Source organism: Triticum aestivum, chromosome 3A, assembly GCF_018294505.1.
Source record: "Triticum aestivum cultivar Chinese Spring chromosome 3A, IWGSC CS RefSeq v2.1, whole genome shotgun sequence".
NCBI classification, from domain to species: Eukaryota; Viridiplantae; Streptophyta; class Magnoliopsida; order Poales; family Poaceae; genus Triticum; species Triticum aestivum.
The window spans coordinates 517,822,646-517,835,575 of NC_057800.1; the positions used below are offsets into that span (position 1 = coordinate 517,822,646).

At 44.8% G+C, this 12,930-nt stretch overlaps 1 pseudogene; it reads right to left on the reverse strand.

The window, feature by feature from the left end:
- Window positions 1-1,136: 1,136 nt before the first annotated feature.
- On the reverse strand, window positions 1,137-6,527 carry LOC123056971 (uncharacterized; annotated as a pseudogene).
- Between the last annotated feature and the right edge of the window lie 6,403 nt (window positions 6,528-12,930).

The following is a 12,930-nucleotide window of genomic DNA, read 5'->3' on the forward strand; positions in this document are numbered from 1 at the left end:
CCGCCATGATTGTCTTGACTACATGTGTTCATGCCGTTAGCTGTAAGAAGAGTAGCACCATGTGGCATTGTTTCCGATGTTAGTCGTGGCGTGCTGTGGTGGCATGGGAGCTTTGAAACAAGCGGAATGCGAGTGTGCCGTCAACCATAATCATGTCTAAGATACGGTGTGAGGCGAATAATTGGAGGCTTGCGGGCGCAACCCATTTGTATAATACCATGCCCAAGTTTTTTTTAAGACTGGGCAAAAGATTTGTCACTTTCCTTGTATAAGAAGATTTAGAGGTTTTTGTCCAAAGGCCGAATTACACCATATTACTCTCGCGGCATCATATTCGGAGCTAGCATTCATACAATGGGTGTACAAACTCCCTAATTCACAGCTTTACTCAATGCTTTTTTGGCAAAATAATGGGTGTACATTTGTACACCCAAGTGCCCTTGTAGCTCCGCCCATGATCACATTACTCAAATACTTTGCCACCGCGAGACAACACTATGGTGTCATGGAAGACACGGGCATTTCTCTCTCTTCAAATTTCCCACGAGATAAGCATAATAAGAGACATCATCGTCCGCCTAGATTGCGATGTTGGAAGCAATTAGGTTCAACCGAGTCTTCACCGAATCTACAACCACCCTAGCCGAAGGGTGCACATCAACCATGCCGAAGAGTTGGCAAAATAATCGGTTGTTGTTTTGCCTTTCCTAAGCCATCTGGCCTCAGCGTGTTTTGAACATCATCCGAATAGCATTTTTCTCTGCATAGCAAGATGCACAGAGAATTTGGTTCGCATGAAACAAAGGAACTGAAAGAAAGCGATGATCTAGTTGAAGCTACCCACGGGATGTTGTAATGTTGTTTGGAAAATAAGAATATGAAGATTAACTCAATTCTTTTAAAACACGAAGAACAACTGTATACGTTAATGATTCATGGTGTAAAAATTCAGGACCCAAAGTTTTGGAAGCCATTTGGAATCGCACAATCTATACTTCCTCCGTCCGAAAATACTTATCATCAAAATGGATAAAAAAAGATGTATCTAGAACTAATATACATCTAGACACATCTTTATTTATTTATTTTGATGACAAGTATTTTCCGGTATGAGTGTTATCCGTCAAATTCTTGTCCTAGCAAACCTTAGCACACGTTGTATTTTCAAAGGGAGGCATTGGAACGGGGGCACTGGACCTTAGCATCAACAGCCCGAACAACGCATCCGCCATTTCCTCCCCAACCGCCTCAACTATCTCAGCCCTTGTCACCTCCCTCGCCACGGCTTCGCCCTGACTCACATGCCCACCCACAAGCTTCTTTGATCGCACCGCCTTGGCCGGTGCCTGCCCCTTCTTCTGCTGGACCGGCCGCAGCACAAACTCCCTTTCTTCCTCGCCGCCGCCGCCGCGGTGGACGTCCCTGCTCTCGTTGTGATGTAATCGGAGGAGAAACCCGAGGGCGCCGTCAGGGTGGCCCTGCAGCCCCTCGATGCCGGGAACCTTGGGCTGCCCGGGCAGCTCCGGCGACCGGAACGCCCACACCTCGACGACAAAATGGAGATCGTCCTTGACCAGCTTGTTCTTGGCCACGTAGTCGTTCCAGCCGCGGCCGATGAAGCGGTACCCGCCGTTCGAGTCGAGGTACTTGAGCGTGAAGTTGAACTGGTTGCCGCGGTCGTCTTGGGCGACCACGCTCTATAAAACTCGATGGAAGCGTTGAACCCTTTGCTCGGGCCGCGGTTGTATATATATGATGGGTGCCGTGGCTTACAAGAATAGATCGAGAGGAGATAGATCACATTCGGTACAGGAGGTTTGAGGAGATAGATCAGAAGAAGAGATAAGAAGAGATACAAGTTAAACACCTTTCCTTTCCCTATACAACATCTTCTAACACTCCCCTTCAATCTAAACCTCAAGGAACTTTTGCAAGGTTAAGATTGTACTTGAACTCGTCCAATCTCCTCATGGTGAGAGGTTTTGTGAAGCCATCAGCAAGTTGATCTCCAGTAGGTACAAACCGAATATCAAGGAGCTTTCGAGCTACCCTTTCTCTGACAAAGTGGAAATCAACTTCAATATGTTTAGTGCATGCATGAAAAACAGGATTGACTGAAAGATAGGTTGCACCAATATTATCACACCATAATCTTGCAGCTTGTGGAGCCTTGACTCCAAGTTCATAAAGTAAAGTCTGTATCCACATCACTTCAGCTGTAGCATTTGCCAAGGCTTTATATTCAGCCTCTGTACTTGATCGTGAGACAGTAGCCTGTTTTCTTGCACTCCAGGATATAAGATTAGTTCCCAGAAACACAGCAAAACCACCTGTGGATCTTCTATCATCAGCACACCCAGCCCAGTCTGCATCAGAGTAAGAAGTAACAAGCAGAGATGGAGATTTGGTAATTTGAAGTCCAAGTCCTTCAGAAAACTTAAGATACCTTAAAATCCTTTTGACTGCAGTCCAGTGAGTTGTTCTAGGTGCATGTAAATACTGACATACCTTATTCACAGAATAAGAAATATCAGGACGTGTAAGAGTCAAATATTGCAAAGCACCCACAATACTTCTGTAATTAGTTGCATCCTCTGGTCCAAGAGCTTCTCCACTTTCAAGAGTAAGTTTCTCAGAAGTTGAAATTGGTGTGCTTACAGGCTTACAATGTTGTAGTCCTATTCTTTTGAGTATGTCAGTAGTATATTTTTCCTGAGTAAGAAGAATACCATCCTTAACCTGCTTGACCTCTATGCCAAGGAAATAGTGAAGATCTCTCAAATCCTTGAGAGCAAACTCCAGTTTAAGATCTTTAAGCAAACAAGTGGTAGGATCTGAACTTGAACTTGCAACAATTATATCATCAACATAAACAAGTACAAATATAGTAATATTACCCTTATGATAAAAGAACAATGAAATATCTGCTTTTGATGGATCCTGTGCCGTTTTTGTCTGGACCTGCACACATAAAATGACGGCCAGAATCTGTAGAAAAACAATTTTCTGTGGAATTTTTCACATGATCAGCTTTAGTTAATTCACCCCCGTGATCAGAAAGAAGGGCTATTTCAGCACGAAGGAGAGCGCCTGCATTTGGATGAAGCTTGGCGAATGGAAAGAGATTTTCATCAAAAACAACATCTCTAGAAATATAAATACGTCCAGTAGCAATTTCTAGGCACTTGTAGCCTTTGTGGAGATTGCTATAGCCAAGAAAAACGCATTGAGTAGAACGAAACTCAAGTTTATGATGATTGTATGGACGAAGATTGGGATAGCATGCACACCCAAAAGTTTTGAGGGAATTATAGTCTGGTTTTTGATGATAAAGACGTTCCAACGGAGTAGAATTTCCAATAACTTTGCTAGGCAGACGATTAATAAGATATGTGGCAGTGATGAAAGCTTCATCCCAATACTTAAGAGGCATGGATGCATGAGCAAGTAAAGAGATGCCAACTTCAACAATGTGGCGATGTTTACGCTCGGCAGAGCCATTCTGTTGATGAGCATGGGGACAAGACACATGGTGTGCAATGCCTATACTACGAAAGAAGGAGTTGGGCTTCTCATACTCCCCTCCCCAGTCACTTTGGACTGTTAAGATTTTTCTGTCAAAGTGTCTTTCAACAAGTTTTTGAAACTCTTGGAATATAGAAAAGACTTCAGATTTATACTTAAGTAAATAAATTCAAGTAAACTTGCTGTAATCATCGACAAAGCTGACATAATATTTTTTTCTGCCAAAGGAATCTCGGGCATGTCCCCATACATCACTGAAAATAAGCTCTAAAGGAGCATGAGAAACACTACTAGACTTAGGATAGGGAAGTTGGTGACTCTTGGCACATCGACAAGCTTCACAAACCGAATCACTAATAGGACTGTGTGACAAGGAAAGTTTGCCTTTATTGACTACTTGCTTAACTATGACCGAGGAAGGATGTCCTAAACGTTGATGCCACCTTGCCAAGGAGGGCTTGATGACGGAGTAGACCTGACGATGCTTGCGACTAAGTGCTCCGGATGTGATGGGGTAGAGGCCGCCAATGCATCTACCGTGGTGTAGAAGTTCCCTCGTTGCCCGATCCTTGATAAAGAAGTAACGAGGGTGAGTTTCAAAGAAGACATTATTATCAGTGGCTAAACGAGACATAGAGGCAAGGTTTTTATCGGCTTGAGGAACATGAAGAACATCTTTTAAGACTAGATCACGTTTAAGCATAGGGGAATTAATCAAAGCTTGACCAATGTGTCTAATATCCATACCTCCACCGCTTGCGGTGTGAATCTGATCATTGCCGTGGTATTTTTCACGGAGAGCAAGTTGCTCTAGCTCACTTGTGACATGATCCGTGGCGCCGGAGTCAACATACCACACTCCTTCTCCTCCTTGATCACGCATAGCTGCAGCAACCTGACGACAATCTGGAACGAAGTCTTCATCATAGCGGTGCCAGCAGTCCATGACCTCATGGCCGGCCTTCTTGCAGAGTTGGCAGCGAGGGCGACCGCGAGAGGAGGAGGAGGGGCGGCGGCTAGTGTTGTTGTTGAAGCCACCACCCCCTGTTCTGTTGGAGGAGTTGTTGTAGCTGCCGCCTCCTGTGTTGCCGTAGTTGTTGGTGTAGCCGCTGTCGCCCTGGGGGTTGCCGCGCTCGCGCCCACCGCCGCGTTGCGCGTGGTGACCGCGCCCACGGCCGCGTCCGCGCGAGGCGGCGTTGGCAGAAGATTGGCGAAAAGCTGCGCCATGAAGGAGACTGAGGCGGGCGTCGAAGCCCAGGAGCTGGCTATATAGCTCCTGGACGGTGATCGGCTCCACCCGAGCAGCAAGGGCCGAGACGACTGGATTATAATCCATGTCCAGTCCGGCCAAGATCTTGGATACAATCTCCGGATCGGAGAGCGTGGCGGCAGTGCATGCAACTTCGTCGGTAAGGCTCTTAATCTTGCCAAGATACTCTGCCATAGTCATGTTACCTTTTTGCAGGTTCGTAGGCTCGATGCGAGTGTTGATGGCTTGCGCTTGGCTCTGGGCGGCGAACATGTCGTGGATGGCGCGCCAGACTTCTGCCGGCGTCTGGAGCGTGGCCACCTGTGCAAGGATGTCGCGGGAGAGGGAGCCCATCAAGTAACCTTGGAGTTGTTACTGCTGTGCGTACCAGAGGGATCTGGCAGAGTTCACCACCTGTTCCTCTTTGCCGTCCTTGGTAACGGTGAGGGTGGGCGGCGGCGCTGGGTCTTCGCGTCAAGATGATGCTCCATCTGCGCGCCCTTGATTTGGGGTAGGACGACGGCCTTCCAGAGAAGGAAGTTGCCTCTCGTCAACTTCTCTTGCGGCGGCGATCCGAGGAAGGAATTGGTGGGGGTGGAGGTGGACGAAGATGCAAAGATGGAGGAGGAGGCGTCGGTAGTGAGGGCACCCATGGTGCTCGGCGTCAGGGCGGCGGAGGTGGTGGACATAGTTGTGGTCGCCTGGGGTAGCTAGATGTGATCTCTATTCGATTTGTCAAGGAAGAGGCTCTGTTATCATGTAAAACTAAATGGAAGCGTTGAACCCTTTGATCGGGCCGCGGTTGTATATATATGATGGGTGCCGTGGTTTACAAAAATAGATCGAGAGGAAATAGATCACGTTCGGTACAGGAGGTTTGAGAAGATAGATCAGAAAAAGAGATAAGAAGAAATACAAGTTAAATACCTTTCCTTTCCCTATACAACATCTTCTAACACGCTCAGCCCGCGGTCCCGATCGTGCACGAGGTACGTCTCCCTCTCGGCTAGGATCCCGGTGATGGGGTGGCCCTCGAGGAACTCGCGCTTGCACGAGAAGAGCAGCCGGTTCTGGTTGCGGTCCACGTCGCTCATCTGGAGGCTCTTCATGATGACGAACTGCGGGGCCGTGGCGCCGAGCGTCTCCAGGTGCTGCCGCTATGCCTCGCTATGTCTCCAGGTGCTGCGTCTTCATGATGACCAGCGGCGCGGCGTCGCGCACCGGCCGCGGCCCGTTCTTTCTACTGCCATTGCTATTCCTGTTCCTATTCCGGTTCTTCTTCGCCCCGGCCGCCGACGACGTCCCGGCTTCCTCTTCCTCCATGCTCACGTACGCAACGTTGCACGCCGCCGTTCGCCTCGGCCGGCTCTGAACCGGGATCGCGCAGGAGCCGGTGGTGCCCTCGCCCACCGTGTCCACCGCCCGTCTCTTCTTCGGCGGGACCACGAATGAATCGTCGGCGCTGCTGCCGTTGCTCGTAGTCGTCGCCCTCTTCTTAAGCTGCAAGAGATATCTCTGGAAGATGCCATCAGGAGACGTCGGGATTGGGTTCGATTGCGCGGCGTGGGCGTCGGCGTGCAGGAAGCCCGGCGAGAAGGGGTTTCTTGGGGCCGGCGTCATCGGATCGGAGTTGGGGATGCGAGATTTGGAAGACCTAGATGGTTTTGGGGGGGTTTTGCGATCGCAACCGAGGGGTGAAGTTATATATGACTGACGGCCGAAAAAGGAAGGAAGAGATGGATCGGGAGTTCGGGACTTCAACTCCGCTTCAGATACGGCACGCGGTCCGTGTCGTGCGGGCCTTGTCTTGAGAGAGAAGAACTGGGAGTTTTTGGTGTAGGAACAGGCCCTCGGGTCCGCTTAAGATACGCACCGGCTTGGAATAGGCAGGCCGTGGATCGTGCACTTTACGAAAAGATGGCTAAGAAGTGGATTTTTGGTGGCACAAGGCGGTGGACGGGTCTACAGCCCATATTGCTTCCGCCCTTTTCCCGGTCCTCTCTCTCCGGCATGTCCTATTTGGCGCAGATGTTCGCGCAGGAAAAGAAAAATAATACTTCCTCCGTTTTAAATTAGATGACTCAAGTTTGTACTACCGAAGCGGGATTCGATCCTGCTCGCCACTCCGCCCAAATCTCACTCATGATAAGTATGAGACGCGTTCTATAGTTGAGACGAGTGAAGCAGTTTTTCATTTGTTTTCATCCTTTTTTCTATTTTATTTTCTTTTTTTCTTAGGGATTTTTGTTTTCTTTTCTCTTCTTTACTTCTTGTTTATTTTTCCTTTTACATTTTCATTTTTTTTGCTTCCTTTTGTATTTTTTCTTCTCCGGATTTTTCTTCCTTTCTCCGTTTTTCCTTCAAATGCTTGCTCAATATTTTCTCAAATACTTGTCAATATTTTCTCAAATACTTGTTCACAATTTTCTTGAATAATTGTTCAAAATTTTCCAAATACCTGTTCAGCATTTTTATATAGATGATCAACATTTTTTCAAATACTTGTACAATATTTTTTTAAATACTTGTTCAACATTTTTTAAACATTTGTTTAACATTTTTATATACATGATCCACAAATTTTCAAATACTTGTAATATATTTTTTCAAATACGTGTTCAACATTTCTTAAATGATTGTTCAACATTTTTATATACATGATCAACAATTTTTCAAATACGTGTTTAATATTTTCCAAATGCTTGTTCAACATTTTTAAATACATGTTTATCATTTCTCAAATACTTGTTCAACATTTTTATATACATGATCAACATTCTTTCAAATAGTTGTACAACATTTTTTCAAATACGTGTTCAACATTTTTTAAATACTCGTTCAACAATTTTCAAATACTTGTTTTCAACATTTTTTTAATACTCATTCAACATTTTTCAAAAGTATTTTGAAGAGTTTTTTGTACTATATATTTTTAGAATATTTTAGAGTATAAGCAGAACTACAGAAATAAAAGCAAAAAAGAAAACATAGAACGTTAAAAAACTGAGAATGTGCCCTCCGGCGAACCTGGGGCGGCCCATGTGTAGCTGCCTCTCAACGCGAGCCTTCCCCCAGGTCTCGTTGAACACGCGCCCTCTATTTTGCACCTGTTCTTCAGACGCCTGTTAATGTGATTTTTTACAAGCGGGTGCACACCCCCCCCACCCACCCTCCGATCTGGGTCGGCCCCTTCCTTCTTTATTTTTCTGTTGAACTTTAAAAAAACAAGTGTGGGCGCCAGGGTTCAAACTCGCGACCTCTTTGGTGCGACTAAACAACAACAAACACTACGACACATTGCCGTTTGAGATTACTTGCTTCCTTTTTTCCTTTTATTTCTTTCTTATTCCGAAACCAGCTTTTACCCATTTCGTCAGTTTCCCGACGGATTTGTTTGGTTTTTCTTTTTTTCTTTTTCTCCTGTTTCTTTCCCTTTTTTGTTTTCTTAAATGTGCAGATTTCTGATTTTTCTTCAAAATCAATGAACTTTTTAAAATTGGTGAAATATTTCTATGAAATTGACGTTTTTTTTCCAAAATCCAGAAATATTTTTTTTCCAAAATCAATGAATTTATCATAAAATTCACGATTTTTTTTCACAATCGATGAACTATTGAAAATGTTTGAACTTTTTTTAAACGCAATGAACTTTTTTTTATAAAATTGATGATCATTTTTAAATTTTGTGAACTTTTTTCGAAATTGATGAACTTTTTTAAATTTATGAACTTTCTCTCAAAATTGATGAAACTTTTTTCAAAATTTGTAAACTGTTTCTCAAAATGGATAATTTCTTTTTGAAAATTGATGAATTTTTAATTTTTCCACGAACTTTTTCCAATTTCTAAGAACCTATTTCAAAGTCGGGATTGTTTTCAATATTTTTTAGAATTATTTTTCAAATGTATACTTTTTTAAAATAATAATTTATATTGGGTATATAATATATGTTGACTGAAGGAAGGGTCAAATGAAACTATTTGCTCTTTGTGTTTATTGAAATGAACTCGACCTAGTGATTATTCGGGATTGGTGTCAACGCTCGCAGGCGTATTTTGAATCCCTCTACTCCCAAAATGGCGATAGGAATAAAATCTCATTATTGGGCCGGCCCAGGAGCGCGTCGCGTGAGGATATGTGTTTTGAGATCAAAGGAGTTCTTGCCTCAAGGGTGCCCTCCTGGCGTTAGTATTGTCTCGGCCGAAGTAGCTCCCTGTAGGTTAGTTCTTTTCATTTTCCTCATGTCCATACTTTTTAAATAAATATTATACTTTTGCCTCAATACATATATTTTAAATACATATATTTCAAAAAAAACTGTTTAAGATATTGAAAACTGTGAATTTGAAAAGTGTTAACTCAATTTAGGCCCTGTTTGTCTAGGCTTTTGCTTCTGCATTTCCAGTTTTTCTACTATCGCAAAAGATCTCCTAAATAGAGGCTTTTTCTTTGGCTTTTGGCTTATAATTCAATATTGGCATATGATGGTATAAGCCAAAAGCCGAAGCAAAAAAGCACATATTTAGGGTTTTTTTACTACTCTTTGCCAACCTGAAAAAGCTGCAAAAGCAGAAGCACAAACTGAAACAAATAAGGTTTAACATTTTTGTTAGCGTAGTTTTAAAAATGATGTTGATAGCATTCTAAACAAAGTTTGTGGCATTGAAAAAATGTTCACATGTTTCAAAAAAGGTGGGTGAAATTTGTTAAAATTATTATGCAATGTAAAAAATTGTTTGTGTAATGCAGAAGAAAAAAAATCACACCATTCAAAAAAGGTCAGACGTTTCAAAAACAAAAGTTTGAGACATTTTAAAAATAATTATATATGGTGTAAATAATTGTTTGCATAGTTTTAAAAAGTATTCTGCATCCTTCAAAAAGAGTCTCAACATGTATTTGAAAAAAATAGCTTTACAGAAAAATGTTCAAAACCAAGTATCTGGAAATTTTAATAATTTATTTAAAAAATGTTAAAGTGTATATTTTTTCAGATGTATGTGAAAAATATAGTGTGTGTATCACAAAAGGTAGAGTTCAACACATATATTTGAAAAAATGTTAGTCATGAATTTGAAAATGTAAAACATGTATAAAAAATGTTTTTGATATATGCAAAAAATGTACAATGTGTATAAAAAGGTATAATTGGTTGCAAAAAACAAAATGAAAGAAAAAAACTGAAAGAAAACCGATGAAAACCCAAAGAAAGAAACAAAGCAAATCATAATAGTCTGAAGAAATCCGATGCAAAATATGAAAACAGATCAGAAAACACAACAGAGAAAAACAATTCAAGCCGAAGGGGGTACAGTATTGGCTTAGCCCACTCCCTCGTGCTCAAAGGTGATATATAGCCCTGGCGGGTTTTTTGTGACAAGTGATGATGCACGGGTCTAAGGCCCATATGCTTCCGGCCTTTTCCCAGTTACCGTTTGGATGCTCCGCCACCTACTAGAATTTGGTCGCACGCCGAGTTTTTGGCTCTAAGTCAGAGAGATATACGCTAACTGTGGCTCTCGGCAAACCATAAAACACAACAACGGAGATAGAACATTGCCAAAAAGCACACTGTAGAGACAAAAGACTCGGCAAAGAACATATATGCCCAGAGCCAAACAAAGAATACAGGAAATAAGTTGCCACGGGTCATGTCCGTTTGCGCTCGACGACTCCTTGACATCAGGGTGTCTTTGCCCAGCACTTAAACAAGGCTCTCGACATATATTTTAATTTTCGAATAATATACATGGCCCGTGGGACACACCTGTCACTAACTCATTAGTGAATTATTTTCTTTAAATATTTTAAATCGATAAAAATGTTGGCCGAGTGTTGCAGCTCTCGGCAAAGATATCCTTTGCCGAGAGCACATAGTATGGTTGTCGGCAAAGTGTTGTTTCAATGCACATTTCTCTTTGATACTTATTCACGAGTTAGGTTTGGACTATTAAGAAAAGGGCTCCTTGTCCGGCTCTAGAGTGTAATTAATTTAAGTAGATGGGCTCCCTTTTCTCTTATGGTTTTTATAAACCCTTCGTGCCCTGTATGAACACGTGCTTCTCCAGTTCCTCCTGCCCAGGCTTTATTCTTGTTGTCACACCACCGCTTCCATGGCTACCTCCTCTACTCATGGCCGGTTTGTGAAGGAAGTGGGGTCCTGTTGCTCAGTTGGCCTCAAAACATCTTGTGCTCTCAATGGAGGCCATCGCATGAAACATGCCAGTCCCCGCATTTTTTAGGGTCGCCTACAATATTTTAGACATTGATTGCACTCTTAAGGTTTCAGAGCGGGAAATTACAGATTTGCACGGCGGACACATAAAATGATGTCCAGAAGTGATTGGAAAAAATCCTATATTATGTCTTTGGGACATGTGTAGGCGTGCGGCCGAGGGAGGGGCACGCCCCGCCACCACGGGGGTGAATGTACCTCGCCGGGATGCTTAGAGCAGACACGACCTCTCACTACAGCCGGCATTGAAGTTGCGCCGGCCGAGAGTGCCGCCCACGCCGCTTCCCGGTGCACGGGCCTTCTCCATGTTCAAACAACAACCTGTCCGCCCGCATCCCTCCATTAATCATGTGCGGTTGCCGAGAAACCTATTCTGACGCTACCGTCCATCCGTCTGTAGCCCACCATTAAACACCTCGCCGTGCGGCCTGCCATCCGCCCGCTATTTAGACGCCAGGCCCGACAACAGCCGCATCCAACCTCCTCCGCTCCTTACCTCCTCTCGGCACTACACCGCCATGGACTCATCGAGGTCCAAAGCCATGTGGGACAACCTCTCGTCCGAACAGAAGAAGGAGATTGCCGCCATTGCGGGTGGTGGCCAGCGCCGTAGACGAGCCAATGGATGAGCCGACGCCACCTTCCTCGTCGGCCCATGCCGGCATCACCATGGGCGAGGAGCGTTCTCACTACACCGACATAGTGTTGGAAGAGAGGAAGGCCCCATTTCGGTAGACGCGGACCGACCAGGCCCACAACCTTCGCCTCCTCGACAAGCACTGGCGTGAGGGGGGAGTAACTCGGCGTCGACATGGTCATCTCAGCATACGTGGACGTGGACGAGCAGGAGGTGCTACTCCTATCCTACCGCTCTGCCCGCGACATCCGCCGCAAGCGCTAGTGGTACCGCGTCGTGCAGGCGAAGAAATAAGTCGCCTTCGCTGATATCGACGAGCCGGCAGATTAAGTTTACGGCAAGGACGATGTCGCCAGCTCCGCATCGGTCGTGCCCCGCCGGCATAATGATGAAGCTGACACGTCCGCGGGCAGCGAGAAAGAATAGAGCATAGGAGGTTGATGGCGCTTGGGTCCCGTAAAGGCCACCACTCCTCCCCTACCGTTGAAGCTAAGCTTGACGGACTCATCATCATCATCGTCGTCTGATTAGCCACTTGCTGGCTTTGCGGTAGCTAAGCTTCATTTTTCGAGCCTCATGGCCGACCGACGAGCCACATGTCCTCCGGTTTAAACGTAGGGGTCATTTGGTTGCCACCTCGAGCAACATGTCTGACAATTTTGCATGCATGAGAGTAGCCTGATTTTGTTGGTGAAATTGCAAGCTCAGGCGCACCTCATATTGAAGACCGTGTTTGGTTGCCACCCTGATTATACTCAGGTAGGAGACGATGTGTTTGCATGTAGCTCAGGCCACCAACTATGTAGGCCTCTGTCAGGCAAGATTTTCAGGCTAGATTCTCAGGACACCAACCAAACACACCTTCGACGGGTCACTGGGAGAGGCTCATGTCAGGCATTTGGGCACAAGGTGGCAACCAAACAGCCCCTTGAGCCCAAATTATCACAGTTATATGTAAAAATTATTCAAGTTTTAATGGAATTCGTTTGGTTTATTTAAATTTGCTTATTTTCACTAAATTCTGTTAAAAATGTCTCGGGGCATTTGTTGTTACGGTTGGATGGATAGCCGACTCCCGCATCAGCTTCGGCGGATTGGTTCTCACCGTTTCACGGACGAATGTGGTGTCTGATTTGAGGCCGAATGTTGTTGATGACCTTACCCTAACCAGTCCCTACACGAAATGCCTCGCTGACTACCCAACACATGGCTGGAGCCACTTATGGCGAGCAGGACATGGGGCAGCCGGCGGTGCAGCACTACCTGCCTCCCTATACCCCCACC